This window comes from Hordeum vulgare, chromosome 4H (genome assembly GCF_904849725.1).
Source record: "Hordeum vulgare subsp. vulgare chromosome 4H, MorexV3_pseudomolecules_assembly, whole genome shotgun sequence".
NCBI classification, from domain to species: domain Eukaryota; kingdom Viridiplantae; phylum Streptophyta; class Magnoliopsida; order Poales; family Poaceae; genus Hordeum; species Hordeum vulgare.
The window spans coordinates 541,521,692-541,535,046 of NC_058521.1; the positions used below are offsets into that span (position 1 = coordinate 541,521,692).

The following is a 13,355-nucleotide window of genomic DNA, read 5'->3' on the forward strand; positions in this document are numbered from 1 at the left end:
ACAATGATCATCGCATATTCGCTTTGATCCATATGATGTAATCCTTTTGAGCGGTGCGTTTGTTGTGATATGATGAATTGTGGGTTTGTGTTCAGATTATTCATGATAAATATTTGAGTCTTTTCTGAATACTAATATGATTCTTATGTGCATGATTATGATAGCTTCATAATTCTCCCAATCTATTGAAATAAGTTGACCAACTAGATTGATATTTCTACGGTGAGAGGGTTGTGTTGTAGTAGGTTCAACCTAGTGAATTTCAATATTTCAGTGACAAAAGGGGACAAGATGCGTCTTTGTGTTTCTACTACTAAGGATAACACGATGGATTTTATTCATATTGCTTGAGTTACTTTGTCTACATCATGTCATCGTTCTCCATGCATTACTCTATTTTACTTAATACTCTACATGCATGCTGGATATCGGTCGATGAGTGGAATAATAGTAATAGGTGCACGCAGGAGTCAACCTATTTGCTTATGGACGTGATGCATATATATACATATGATCATTGTCGTGAATATCGCATAACAATCCGCTTTTCTATCAATTGTTCAACAGTAATTTGTTTACCCATCGTATGATGTTTTCATGAGAGATGCAATTAGGGAAAACTATGCCCCCGGGTCTATTCAACATATATTTATAGAACCTTCAATACCTTTCTGCAATTTACTTGTTTTCATTTTATTTTTTAATTTATAATTACCTACACATCTCACTTGCTTGCAAATAACGAGACCAAGGATATTGACAACTGTCTTGCCAATGTTGGGTGCAAGTTGTTTGTTCTTTTGTGTGAAGCTGTTGAACACTGTTGTTGTTGATACTCCTATTGATTTATTAAACCTTTGTATCATAACTGAGGGAAATACTTGCCCACACTGTGTTGTGATAACCCGTTCCTCTTTATGGAAAACCCAATGCAGATCACAAGTATCCAGAAGGATTTCTGATGTCGTTGCCGGGGAATATCATCACTAACTATCAAGTAATTTCACACAAACTTTCATTCACTTTTTCCTCTTTGTATTTACTGGTATATTTTGTTCATATCATAAAAAAATAAAAATACAAAATATTTATCTTCGCTTGCTTAGCTTGTCACTAGTTTGCATCTTTGCTATTTAGTTTGCTTGAAAGGGGCTTGAGAGAGTTAGTGTTTTTGTGTTTTCTAGGATTGCAGAGACTATGTATTGGTTGGTAGACGAATTCGTGTTGCAATTTTAGGGGTATTGTAAGAAACTTTAGCATGCGGGCTTAGTCGAGTTAGTTCCCCAGGTTAGGCGACTTGTAGTCGCAATGCAATTACATGTAGGGGCTTAGACGACCCTTTTGTGTGACGGGCTTGGGTGAGTTAGTGTTTTGTGATACTCTAGGATTGTGGCGACTATGTGTTGGTTGGTAGGCGACTCTTTGTCGTGATTTTAGGGGTGTTGTAAGCGACTTAGCATGTGGTCTTGGTCGAGTTAGTTCCCCGGCTAGGCAACTTTGTAGTTGGGCCAAGGCAACTATGGGAAGGGACTTAGCCGACCCTTTTTTGTGACCGGAGATTGGGCGAGTTAGTATTTTGTGATACTCTAGGATTGCGGCGACTATGTGTTGGTTGGTACGCGACTCTGTGTTGAGATTTAGAGATAATTGGACCTATAATCCTGGGAGTTGGCAACGAGGTCTAACATGGTCCTGGATGTTGAAAAGTCATTCAATACGGTCCTAATACAAGGACATACGTTGTCAATACGGTCCTAAATTTTGGACCAATGGTCCTCGCTCTAAACGTTGCATATGTATTATGTATTTTCTTGTATGACAGGTCAGCACGTGTATTTTTTTTACAAAACGTCGACACGGGCTAGACGGGCGAACGTATTAGTTTGTTTGAAGGCTACGACCCATATGAGAGGTGGCACATGTATTCCACCGTTCGCCGACTGCACCAGGTTCACCCACATCTTGCACGAGAACCGCGACTGAGTTGCCCCTGTCGCCCCACGCGCACCACCGACATGGCGGCCGAGGCTGCGCCGAGCGCGCCCACGGTTAGGAGGAACGTGTGGCCATCTTCCTCGCCGACGAGCAGCTGCTGGTGCTGCGGCCCCGACACCACCGGGACCCGAAGCCGGCTGACCCGACCGTACTGCACGATGTGCACCGGCACCGAGTGGAGGACGGCGAGGTGGCTGGCGAGCTCCTGGGGAGGGCCAACGAAGCCGCAGCCGGGCTCCGTGCTGTCACAGGGCGCGTGCGGGCAGACGCTTCGGTGGTCGACCGCCTCATGGTAGGGCACGTCCAGGGCCGGCCCTGGGGGGGTTCCGCGCGGGCGGCCACACGGGGCCCAAATTTTTTGGGGCCCCTGCGTATATACGTATACTAAGTATTATAATTAATATAGAAAAATGGAAAAAATAAATAGAAACCAGGCCTATTTGCATGGGCCAAGAGACAAATGGGCTGGAGCAGGGATCTCTTATCACGACCGGAGATCGTATGGATGGATTGATCCTTTGATCGTGCGTGCTTCTGGTCCGCCGCACGCACGAAGCCACGAGCGCTTTGCCTCTCTCCAGGAGCCGCTCCTCGCCACACGCACGACGCATGCACGCGCTACTACGAAGTCTCCCTACACGCCGCGGTTGACGGCTCTCTCATCTACTGATCTACGAGTATCGCGTCGTGCGGAGCCGCTCCTCGCCGGCAGCTTCCCCCGTGGCGTCCGTCGCCGTCTGTCCCAAGCCTGTTCAGTCCGTGGTGCGTCCCTTCTGCTGATGGATCTGGTCATCTGGACGGTAATTGATTACTTCTAGTGATTCCTTTTTAATTTTTAGGTAGTTTATGCCCTAATTTTGATTCATATTTATTTATTTTCAGAATTATTATGAAGCCTAAATCAGGTGCTGCTAAAAGAAAAAAGAGGAAAGGAGATCAAAAATTGATAGATTCACAAAGAGGATCTCTTCCTAAGTTTTTTAAGAGTAACCCGTCCACTTCAAAAAATCCAGATGAGTTGGCGTTAGTTCTTGTGGGAGAACCAAGTAATGTGAATCTAGAAGATGACATCCATACAGAAGACAATGTTGACATCGACGCGAACGATAACAATGTGAGTGATCATGGCCATAATTCATCTCCCATGGAATCTGCTACTGTTGATGAAGAACCAGTTCATGTGGATATTTATGATCCAGCAAATTGGGCTAGTCTTGATAACAAAGCAAGGGATACAATAGTTGAGAAGGGGCCTATTAGAGAAGGTGATATTACTTTTCCTTTAAATGGCAAGAGAAGACATTTTTCATATGCCCATTACTCTAGAACAATGAGCAATGGAGAGGTACGTGATCGAAAATGGTAAGTTTATTCAAAACAGGCTGACAAAGTGTTTTTTTTTGCTATTTATTTCGCTAATCTATACTATTTATTTATACTAAGGGGCCTTAAATTTTAGTTTCGCCCTGGGCCCCTGAAATCTCAGGACCGGCTCTGGGCACGTCCCACTGGCACCCAGCGTGGGGGACACGATGGAGTCCAGCGCGGGCCAGGGGTGGAAGAACCCGCCGCTGTCCTCACCGCACATCCTGCACCGTTCGCCGGGCAGCAGGGCCACGCAGCCGCCGCAGGCCTGGTGCCCGCCGTTATCGCACTGCACACACACAGATCCGAGAGCCCGCCGGTAAATCGGCGAGAAAATTGGATATTTGCCGTTTTGAACGTGTGGCTTGGCAAAAATGCCATCTTCAAGATGATCTTTTCAAAAATACCATCCAGTTCACGGACATGTTGATTACCATGCCATTTTCTCTCTTTTATTGATTTTTCTAATGCTTTTCCATTTACATGAACCTGAATGGACCATAGTGCCCCTAGATGTGTACATGTACCTGATCTACAGGCGGTTAAATTGATGTGTTACGACTCAGACACACGCGTCCCTAGCCAACACAACAAAGAACATCACGCAGTCGCTGATTGCCTACACACCACCGGCAACCCTGATTGCCGGGACATCGCCGACGTTGATCTCCTGTACGTGGCTGCCGCCGAAATCCTGAACTCTGCCGCGCTGCTGATTCCCTAGGCGTCATCACTATCCGCCGGCTGGACGGTGCCGATTTCCTAGGCGTCGCCGCTGCTTGCGTGGACGCTGCGCAATTAACCATATTAAACATGATTACTACTCCCTCCGTCACGGTTTAGAAGGCACAGTTAGACTTGCATGCGTTTCCAAAATAGACAAAGATTAAGGCACGTTGCATTTACTCCTAGCAGCTAATTAGTACTCCGTTGTACTACTTCTATATGCATGTGTAGTGTGAATGCTATTTTTTAATTCATTTCACAACCAATCAATAACCACCTAGATCCTAAAGAATTTGCATGCACGCCTTCTAAACCGTGACGGAGGGAGTAGTGTTTTTGATGTAATTAGCAATCTGTGAACTAGTATTGTAGTGAGCAGCTTACAATAACAGATTGCAATCTATCTTCAGTGCCTACACGTACATTGTTCTCCTTCCTCGAAGAACCTACAACAGGTTCCAGCTATTGTTGTCGTCGCATCAGTGATGCGTATGTCCGTGGCTGCCCTCGCCACTCCTTCAGCACGCCGCGCCACAAGCTGCAGCAGTGAGCGCGAGAGTGGGCGAGCTGAGCGTAGGAGGTGAGCTGCACGGCAAGCACAACTGTGGGCGAGCTGCGACGCTGAGTTGTGACAGCGAGCAGTAGAGGGCTAGTGTAGACCAGCAGGTAACAAGGAGCTTCGGCGGCACGCGAAGACCTGGATGAGCTACGACGTGAGCAACGCCGATGAGGCAAAGAAAGTCAGATATTTTCGATGACACCAAGCAACCGACAAAACAGTGAAAGGGTATGCACATCATGGGCAGTCTAGTCTTTTCAGGTTCACTTCAATGAAAAATAAAAAGAAAAACTAATAGAAAAGGGAAAATGGCATGGTATTCAAGGTTTCCATGAGCTGGATGGCATTTTTGCGAAGCCCATTTTAAGTGTGGCATTTTTACGAAGCCGAATATTCAAAGTGGCATATATCCAATTTTCTCATAAATCGGCACATCTGTCTCCACGAAAGAATTGACCGGCTGGAGTGTACGTGGAACAAGACACAGAGGAAGAAAGGGACCTGGAAGACCGGCGACTTGAAGGGGAGGTTGTAGAGCCAAATTCTAGGATCATGTTCTGAAACTGTAACATTTTTTGAATTGGTGAACCAAATTTTAGATACATAAAAAGAATTTATAGCCGAGAACAATTTGAAAATCCGATAAAATAAAAACAGCAAATATTTTTTGAATGAGTGAACAAAAATTTGGAAATGGAAACATTTTTAAAAGTTTTAATATTTTTTTGTATACTGTGAACATTTTTTTAAACTTCATACTATTTAAAAGAAATTATTTGCTTAAATTTTTTGAACTAATTATGAAAGCGCTAACAAATGTTAATACTTTAAAAATTATTTGAAAAGGAATAAAATAAAAAAGAACAGAAAAAATGAAAAAGAAAAGAAAATATGGTTCAAAACGTTGTGCAAACACAAAACCAAGTCTCTGCGTGCTATAGTGGAAAAATGCGAAATCTCACAACATGTTGACGTTCTGGCCCGTTCAACCCATGTTGACGTTTTGTAAAAAAAAGCATGTGCTGACGTGTCATGCGGGAAAATACATGATACATATGCAACATGTAGAGCCAGGACCGTCGGTCCAAAATCCAGGACCGTATTGACTCACTTCTAAACATCGAGGACCATGTTGGACCTTGCCGTCAACTTCTAGGACTGTAGGTGCAATTACCGATTTTAGGGGTGTTGTAAGCGACTTTAGCATGTGGTCTTGATCGAGTGAGTTCCCCCGGTTAGACGCCTTTGCAGTCGGGCCAAGGCAACTACATGTAGCGGCCTAGGCGGTTCTTTTGTGTGACTGGGGCTTGTGCGACTTAGTGTATTGGGATACTCTAAGGTTAGTTATTTTAGTGCAGCAACTTTGTGTGTATAGGGTTGTTTGAGTGACTTTAGCATGTGAGGATTGGTATAGTAGGCTTTCGACAGGGGCTCGGTGGGCCAGCTGTGGTAGGGGTGGCGAGTTGGACCTCCTCTCTCCTCGGTTAGGTAACTTTGCTGTCACGTCGAGGTGACTAAGTGTAAAGTCTTTGGCAGCTCTTTTTGTGTTGTTGGGGCTATTGGTGACTTGTTGTCTTAGGGTACTCTGGGATTTGGCGTCAGGAGTATATGTGTTCGTAGGCGACTTCGTGATGTGATTTTAGTGGTGTTGTGAGCGACCTTAGGATGTCAGGCTTTGTTGAGTTGGCTCTCGGAGGGGTGCATGTGTTGGGGAACGTCGCATGAGAAACAAAATTTTCCAACGCGCACGAAGACCTATCATGGTGATGTCCATCTACGAGAGGGGATTTCCGATCTACGTACCCTTGTAGATCGCAAAGCAGAAGCGTTAAGAAACGCGGTTGATGTAGTGGAACGTCCTCACGTCCCTCGATCCGCCCCGCGAACCGTCCCACGATCCGCTCCGATCTAGTGCCGAACGGACGGCACCTCCGCGTTCACCACACGTACAGCTCGACGATGATCTCGGCCTTCTTGATCCAGCAAGAGAGACGAAGAGGTAGATGAGTTCTCCGGCAGCGTGACGGCGCTCCGGAGGTTGGTGATGATCTAATCTCGGCAGGGCTCCGCCCGAGCTCCACAGAGACGCGATCTAGAGGTAAAACCGTGGAGGTATGTGGTCGGGCTGCCTTGAAAAAGTTGTCTCAAATCAGCCACCCCCAAGGTCCTTGGGCCCTCCCGGGTGGGTGGTCCCCCCTCCCGGTGAAGATCCGGAACCCATTCGTCATTCCCGGTACATTACTGGTAATGCCCGAAAACCTTCCGGTAACCAAATGAAGTCATCCTATATATCAATCTTCGTTTCCGGACCATTCCGTAAACCCTCGTGACGTCCGTGATCTCATCCGGGACTCCAAACAACATTCGGTAACCAACCATATAACTCAAATACGCATAAAACAACGTTGAACCTTAAGTGTGCAGACCCTGCGGGTTCGAGAACTATGTAGACATGACCCGAGAGACTCCTCGGTCAATATCCAATAGTGGGACCTGGATGCCCATATTGGATCCTACATATTCTACGAAGATCTTATCGTTTGAACCTCAGTGCCAAGGATTCATATAATCCCGTATGTCATTCCCTTTGTCCTTCGGTATGTTACTTGTCTGAGATTCGATCGTCAGTATCTGCATACCTATTTCAATCTCATTTACCGGCAAGTCTCTTTACTCGTTCCGTAATACAAGATCCCGCAACTTACACTAAGTCACATTGCTTGCAAGGCTTGTGTGTGATGTTGTATTACCGAGTGGGCCCCGAGATACCTCTCCGTCATACGGAGTGACAAATCCCAGTCTTGATCCATACTAACTCAACGAACAGCTTCGGAGATACCTGTAGAGCATCTTTATAGTCACCCAGTTACGTTACGACGTTTGATACACACAAAGCATTCCTCCGGTGTCAGTGAGTTATATGATCTCATGGTCATAGGAACAAATACTTGACACGCACAAAACAGTAGCAACAAAATGACACGATCAACATGCTACGTCTATTAGTTTGGGTCTAGTCCATCACATGATTCTCCTAATGATGTGATCCCGTTATCAAGTGACAACACTTGCCTATGGTCAGAAAACCTTGACCATCTTTGATCAACGAGCTAGTCAACTAGAGGCTTACTAGGGACGGTGTTTTGTCTATGTATCCACACATGCACTGTGTTTCCAATCAATACAATTATAGGATGGATAATAAACGATTATCATGAACAAAGAAATATAATAATAACTAATTTATTATTGCCTCTAGGGCATATTTCCAACAGCATGATGGGGCGGTTGTGTTAGGGGCGTGAGTTAGTTCCCTTTGCTTAGCCTACTTTGTTGTCATGCGAGGCGACTGGGTGTAGGGCTTCGACAACATTTTTTTGTTGATTGGGGCTTTGGGCCACTTGGTCTATTGGGATGCTCTAAGAGTCGTCTTTTGGTACAGCGATTATATGTGGGTTCGTAGGTGACTTCGTGCCGTGATTTAGTGGTGTTGTGAGCGCCTTGAGCGTGGGTAGCTTGGTCGAGTAGGCTACCAGCGTGCACATGGTAGGCACGGTTGTGGTTGGGTAGGGTGACTTAGTTTGCCCGGTTAGTCGACTTTTTTGTCACGTCGAGGCATCTGTGCTTATGCGGTTCTTCATATGATTTTCTTCAAAAATGCCTACAATGGTGTGTGGAAACTACAATTGAGATGCCTGCATGTTATTCTTGAAAAAAATGCATGTACATCAAAAGTGCTCATGATGGATCTAACCCCCTGTTTTGACTGAAAATATGCCTACAAATAATCTCTGAAACTACAATTAAGATCCCTACGTGTTAACCAAAGATGCCTACAAAAAATGTCTGAAATTTTACAATCGAAAAGATGCCTGCGTATATCCAAAAGATGCCTACAATAATGTCGAAACAAGAAATAAGATGCCTACGTATCACCCAAAATGCCTAGAAACAAAATGTCTGAAAACCTACAGTTGAAAAGATGCTTGTATATATATTAAAAAATGCCTACAATAATAGCTGCAACCACAATAATTCGTTGGAGATAACCTGAGGCTGCTACGTATGAAAAGGCCAGCCCTACACTTACACATGGTCATTTTTCTCTGACACAGAAGTGGATATGCTTAAGTACTACACTTTGCTAAATCTGCACATCAACTGAATTCAGAAATAAATAAATAAAAGATAGAAAGCTGAGAGCAACCTACTGTTGCATGATTTCATCTAAGAAACCTTCGCTAAATCTGTACGACAACATATATCTCAAGCAGAAAGGTAGGAACAGATCCCAGCAGACTAGCAGAGCTAATAGAGTGAACTTTCGACTGAATTTAACTGATTTTTGTAATGTACTCTATGCCTGCTTGTAAATTCATCTGTTTTGCGTGCATGAAAACCATATTTTAAAAGCACTAAAACTAAATCAGCTATTGTTTTCCCTGAAAATGGAAGTGAACGGCCATATTATTGCCTAAATCCCTAGCATCTATGGGGAATAATTTCCGACGACACATGCACTTCCTCCTCCTAGCATTACTATGGGCTGCTGCACCTCAAATGCAAAGGAGTAACCCACAAAACAACAGGACAAAAACGCTCCCCGCCCCTACCTCCCACTAACACTGAGCGGCCCCATGTCGCCTTGGAAAATGCATGCCGGGATGTGGGACTTGAGTTCGCTGGGCATAAAATTTCTCTCGATTAGCTAAATTCAGTCCCGATGGTCCTCTATCTGTCGATTGGCTGCATGAATTTAAGTTTTGCTGATAAGTTCCTCTCGATTCCGGAAACCCCGCCCTCTATCTTCGTCATTACCCCTTTCACCGCCGTGGGTGCCGACGACCAGTCGGCGAACAAATCAAATCTACACACGTTCGCTGCGGACGGAAGAAATAGAGGGATGTGATGCGATCGGACTCACCTTCTTTCCTCCCTATGACGCGGCAGTCCGCCTCACCTATGTTCGCCGTCCTCATGCCGCTGACCTGCTTCTTCCATTCTCTTCTATCCTCACTTGCCCGCGCCGCTCGCCTATTAATGAGTTGCCCCTCCGCAGCCAGTTCACACCCCGTCGCCTTGGTCCATCGTTGCCGGACTACCGCCGGCCACGCTCGCTGATGATCCCTAAGGATATCCTCCCCCTAGTCGCTGCGCAGGGTGACAAAGAGGACATGCACGTTTGCATGTCACCGTGTGCCTTGCGGCTAAAATTTAAAATTAAACATTGCGAAAAAATCTAAAAAAAATTATGCATGTTCACAACAAATATTAAGATAACCCCTAAAAAATTCAGATCAAAATTCGAAACATACATCGAGAAACAAAAAAGAGAAACTCAAATGTGAATAGTATACACAGAACCATTGCGAACTATTCATGACAGATTTCTCTTTTTTGTTTTTCGATGTATGTTTCGAATTTTGATCTGAATTTTTTAGGAGTTATCTTAATGTGTGTTGTGAACATGCATGATTTTTTTAGATTTTTTCACAATGTTTAAATTTGAATTTAGACCGTAAGGTACACGGTGACATGCAAACGTGCATGTCACCTGATCCCTGTCCGACAAAGAGGGCATGCCGACAGAAAGAGAGAGAGGGGGGGGGGGGGAGGTGGGAGAAATGAGTGCTTCTCGAAAAGACCAAAACGACTGTCTCTCATTTTCCTTCCCGTGGTCTGTCCCACTAACACGTGTCGTGATCTAGTGCAGGAACGGACGGCTCACATGCGGCCGCTCGCGAGCGCTGGATCACGCGCATGCGTCGCCCAGTATTTAGGAATTAATTAATGCCAACAAGCATAACGTAAGGAATTAACCATTCGGGAGCTAAAACCTGGGTAAACCCACCCCTGTCACCTTCATGGTCGGCAGGCACGATACGATCAGGTGATCCCATTGTTACAAGGGAATGTGTCCGTCATAACAACCAAATCCTTGACCGAGTATACACATATTTACCCTTTTCGAGTGTCTATTCAGTCACAATAGGTCTGTAAAGCCTTAAACACTCTTCATGTGAATCGGTGAATATGAAATCCACAATTAACTGTATGGAGTATTAGAATTGGACATCCAAAATGCCATTTTTACTTGGTTCAAACAAGTGCAAATATGGATCATCTAATTTCCGTGATAATAAAGACGTTGATGCATTGTCAATTTTCAACAAACTTTTATTATGTCAATAAGGATCACCCCACAACCAAGAACTATATAAACTGTCATATTTTTTTACAATGCTTTATTCATGCATTGCATTACATAGGTCTTGAGATCCACCTCACTAGGATTTCCCTCCTGGCCCTCCATAAAAGAATTGCGCTCTTTCTATAGGTGAGGCAGAGTAGAGCTTGCCATCTGTAACTTTAGTGGGTCCATCATTGTCAATTGGGGTGCTTCTACCATCATTGTGGATGAGCCATATATCATGGATAGATGCAGCTTTACTAGGGATAGAGGCAAAGGCTCCACTTCCCATTGGAGGAGCTGTAGTATTTGTAGTACTTCGAGCATGGCCTCCAATAGAGATTTGAGTGGCTTTCGAAGATAAGCTATTAAATAGCGATGCTGGGAAGTAACCTACTCGAGTTGGGGCTTTGTTGATGCCACAATACAACCACCAGTCCCCACTTGAAGTTTCCTACAATTTTATACATGCAAACATTTAGGACAATAATCAAATGACAACATCTACATAACTAATGAATTCAAATTCAGCAGATGTACCTTGGACACTCTAATAGTAATCGTTTGGCGTTTCGTATTGATACCAGAGACAGGGCTTATGATATCGCCGGGAGATATTGGTGACCCCTTCACGAGTTGAAAACCAGGACAATCAAGGTTGACACAGCCTGTATTCCGATAATTATCTTTCTGCACTCCCAAACATATCATTTAGATGTCATACCATATTGTCTAATATATAGTTGCTCATTTTTATAGACCATATTTTTTTGTAATATCTCTTAAATTACAATTATTCCATGCATAGACATTCTACCTCTATCTTTGAGTTTCCCCTTGTCATTTCATTATCATTGTCAAGCATTTACGCAAGACCAACTCCTAATTATTTTCCTTGTTTGGGAAGACATAGATAAGTAGTTTATCCAATCATTCTGTTGATTAGTTTTTCTCAGAGTTCTCTAAAATCATTTACCTTCGTAAAATATAAATCTTAGAAAAATAATAAAACTCCACACACTTTTGTGGACTATCTATATCATATTTTTTCAATAAGAGGAAGAAATGTACCGTCCAAACCGTAAAAAGGTGAGTACGCGAGTCATTAAATCAGTATGGCCAAACCTACAAAAGTATTGGAAACCATAATTGAATTATAAGGAATAACAATTTATAACACATGAACACTGTTTAAAAAGTGGGCATTCAAAGACTAAAAAAGATGACTTACCACCCAACCAACAATAATTGTATTGAGGTTTTTATCAACATCACCTTTCCAGTTATGAATCCAAACCGCACCCGCTGAAAGTTGTCCGACATTAAGGTTGTGTCCATACACATCCATGATAGCGGATATTCCATAGTATGCCTTATCATTACCTTTCGTCAAATGTGCGGCAAACTGCAAAAATGAGTAAATTTAAAGATGGGGGTTATTCCAGCACTTCAAAAATCTACAGAAACAAACTATAAATCAATAGTTTGGTAATAATCACAACAAATTCAAGATTATCTAAAAGATCTTAGTGTAAAGAGGAGCAAAGTATATAACTCACATAATATTTTGTGTCACCATCACCTTTCAATGGTAAAGCTCGTGCATATGACATCTGAGACATATATGTAATATCTGCTGAAGTAATATTGCAATTTGTATATTGTGAACTTGTTCGGTTTTCCTTCATACTAATGAGCACCGACGATGCATCCATGTTTTCCTTCAAGAAAACAAGGCTCATGTAAGAATGCATATCTGTAATAGTAGCTTCTTATTTGTCGTCGAAATCAACCCATCTAAAAATGGTAAACTAATAATAATGGATGGCTATAGGAAAAAAGGAATTCTTGTGTTGATTGACCCCGCATGTATATTGAACTTCTGTTTCCACATCCAAACACATAATTAATCGGAATATTTATTGTACATTGATGTATGGAATTGCTAGTATATATTTTGGTGGAAATTTATCAGGAAGAATACCTATGTTTACCTCATGGGTATCAAGAGAAAGTCGATCTGCCATGCCTTGATGCACTAAAATTATGGTGCATAACACAAAGATTTGCGGTAGTAGATGAAGATTAGACATCTTGAGATGGGGGAGAACACATATAGATCAATATTCTTGTGGGAGTTTTTTATATAGAGGTTCTACGCTTAATTTCCACGTAACCACAACCCATAATACAACAATAAATGATATACACACTCCATAATCAAGAAATAAATGACCAAATTTATGCTCATTAAATATGAGATGATAGTGCTGCTTGCAGAAATTTATGGAGTAGCAATCGATAGATGCAACTTGACTTCGATTACGCATTTAAGTATATTTGTTCCCATATTCAAAATTACACAACTAGGTACTGAGCCAAAGGACATCTGATACATCTCCAACAAATCAATACGTATGAGTCGTGTCATATTGCTATCAATTACAAATATTTTTTGCAAATTTTTCATTAAATTTTCTTGGACTAACATATTAAACTAGTTCCTAGCATTAGTTCATG

The 13,355-nt window shown here is 43.0% G+C and overlaps 1 pseudogene; it reads right to left on the bottom strand.

Annotated features, from left to right (window-relative positions):
* Positions 1-10,808: 10,808 nt before the first annotated feature.
* On the bottom strand, positions 10,809-12,862 carry LOC123450719 (annotated as a pseudogene).
* Positions 12,863-13,355: the final 493 nt, after the last annotated feature.